Source organism: Myotis brandtii, unplaced genomic scaffold (assembly GCF_000412655.1).
Source record: "Myotis brandtii unplaced genomic scaffold, ASM41265v1 scaffold162, whole genome shotgun sequence".
Lineage (NCBI taxonomy): Eukaryota > Metazoa > Chordata > Mammalia > Chiroptera > Vespertilionidae > Myotis > Myotis brandtii.
The window spans coordinates 810212-812874 of record NW_005355923.1 but is presented as its reverse complement, the minus strand read 5'-3'; the positions used below and the strand labels follow the sequence as shown (position 1 = coordinate 812874).

General features: G+C 43.9%; 1 pseudogene; it reads left to right on the top strand.

Annotated features, from left to right (window-relative positions):
• Positions 1 to 1035: 1035 nt before the first annotated feature.
• Positions 1036 to 1860, top strand: LOC102244998 (annotated as a pseudogene).
• The last annotated feature ends 803 nt before the right edge of the window (positions 1861 to 2663 follow it).

Here is a 2663-nt window from a genome sequence, read left to right as displayed (position 1 = left end):
TTCCTTTGGATGCAGAACTGAAATACTAAGAACGCATCTTACGGGGAACTACGATCCTCTCCCTCCTTCCTCCCTACCACCCCCAGGTGCCACTTCCAAGCCAGACAGGTCCCCACCTCTGGAGAGAGTCCCGGAAAAAGTGAGAAAATTCCAATCTGAGGATCGGGTCTCCCATGCTGGACCGCGGCCGAGCCCATCCTGCCCTTCCTGGGCTCCTACATTCCCTGCGGCTCCTGGGCGGCTCCCATGGATGGACCCCCGGCAGTGTGGCACCCGAGGACACCTACAGCTCAGCCAGAGTTGCCGGGAGGCACATACCTCATAAGCCTAAAGGTACAATCTCCGGGGAATGGATGAAGCGTGGACAATTGGAGAAACTGGGATGAGCCTGATATCTCTGCCTGGCTCCTGGAACTCTGCCTCGGGCATCGAGATCAAATCTCATCCCTTACCGATTGCCCCGGAGCTACAGAGGAAGGCAGCAATATAAAAGTGGCCACAAGGTGGTGACGGACAATCAGGGTAAAAGAAGCCGCGGGGAGGAGGACAGACTCCCCATAGACTTCCAGGCAGCTCCGGGAATGTGGAAACTCCCCGGGCTCGCGGGCGCCGGCTCCCGATTTTTTTTTTCAATGTGCATGAATCTATGCATCGGACCACTAGTTATACTAGTAAAAGCAGCTGTGGACAATACACAAATGAATGAATCTGGCTGTGTCTCAGTAAGGTTTATGTATGAACTCAAGTTGAATTTCATATAATTTATATATATATCACAAAATAGTTTTCTTTTGATCTTTATTCAGCCATTTAAAACTGTAAAAAAAACATTCTTACCTTACAGATCATCCAAAATTAGGCAGTTAACCACTTTTAGCCCATGGAGACACACACACACACACACACACACACACACACACACACAGTTATTCATATAAATATAGACAGATATTTATATCTCCATTACTAAAATGCATGCCATGTTTTTTCACTCACTTGGAATATGAGCTTAAAATGGACACGGAGCATCACCAGGACACCACGCAGGCTGCCAGCACCAGGAAGATCTGGACTTCAGAGCACATCTTTGACCACCCATGGGAAACTGTTACAACAGCTGCAATGCAGAAATACTCAAACCCTATGAACCCAAGTGCGGTTGGAGTTGATGTGTTGGACAGACATATAGATCCTGGATAGCTGCACAGCCATAGATTTCTCAGCACAGAGTGGGGTCTGCCTTTTGTTGTGAAATTTCTTTTTTAAAAAAAATGTTTTTGTTGATTTCAGAGAGAGAGGAAGGGAGAAGGATAGAGCGATAGAAACATTTATGAGAGAGAAACATCTATTGGCTTCCTCCTGCATGCCCCCTACTGTGGATCAAGCCGCAACCCCGGGCATGTGTCTTTACCGGGAATCAAACCGGTGACCTCCTGTTTCATGGGTCGATGCTTAACCACTGAGCAACATCAGCCAGGCATGAAATCTCTTACTGGTGTAGCAGGAACCAAAACATATGTGCAAGAATATTCTGTTATTGATCCTGTAGAGAAAATAGTGGAACTTAAATCCACTAATATTTCATTTACGAATATGGTTTCAGTAGACGAGAGACTTATATAAAAACCACATGCCCAGGACCCAGTAAAAGCTGTTTTGACTCATGAGGCCATAATCATGGTGTCAGGAGTCAGTCTCTGTAGTCATCTCAGTGGACTGATGGCAAGTATGATATCTTCAAATGCTAATAAAGGCCGAGAAACAATGGAATGGGTAATGCTGAGACTGAAGAATTGACAGCTCCGGCAAGAGGGAGCGTAATGACACCAAAGGCAGCAGCAGCATTTGTAGAGAAATGATAAAAGTTGGTCCACAACACCCAGTCCTCCAGATCTCTACTAACGGGCATTATATTTATTTATTATTTAAAAATACAACTATATTTTAGGTAGGATATTTTTAATAAGCTGAAGAGAGGCTATGTGACTTGCTTAAAACGAAGAGGTGCAGGGTTGCTAAATAAAGGGGATCACCTGAAATTTTTAAAAAATTGACATGACCTTCTAAGAATTGTGTGACAGAATCTTTCATGAAGTTCTTCCCACTTCACTGATATTAAGTCCAAAGTAGTAATTCTCCTTACTGCTTTTTAAACCTTCAGAGAAATGATATTATTAGTAAGACAATAATTTATTAGATGCTCATCTTTTGTGATTATTTGTATTACAATATAAGTCTGGATAATGAAGTGCAATGACCAGCTGAGTCATCAGAGGTCTAGGTAGTGAACTGAGAACAACATTCACTTTTCTGGGAGGTCAGGCCAAAACTAAAATGTCAGGAAGGTCCCCAAACAGGTAGAACAGTCCTGTATCAGCGTCACAACTAGCAAATTTAAGCATGAGACAAAGCTTTGGTACAACCCGGAGCTTTTAATACTCTTTCATATGTGAGGATATGGGTGGACCAGAGTCCTAGGTACAATTAGATGAGTTAATTATCTGGCTGGAATTGACAACTTGAAAGCTGATCACATCAGGGCTATTTAACTAGGTTTACTTCTGTGCTTATGGTGGCCCTTTAGATGAGTTTCATTGTTTACTAGAGGCCCGGTGCACGAAATTCGTGCACTGGGGATGGGTGGGGGGTCCCTAGCCCAGCAT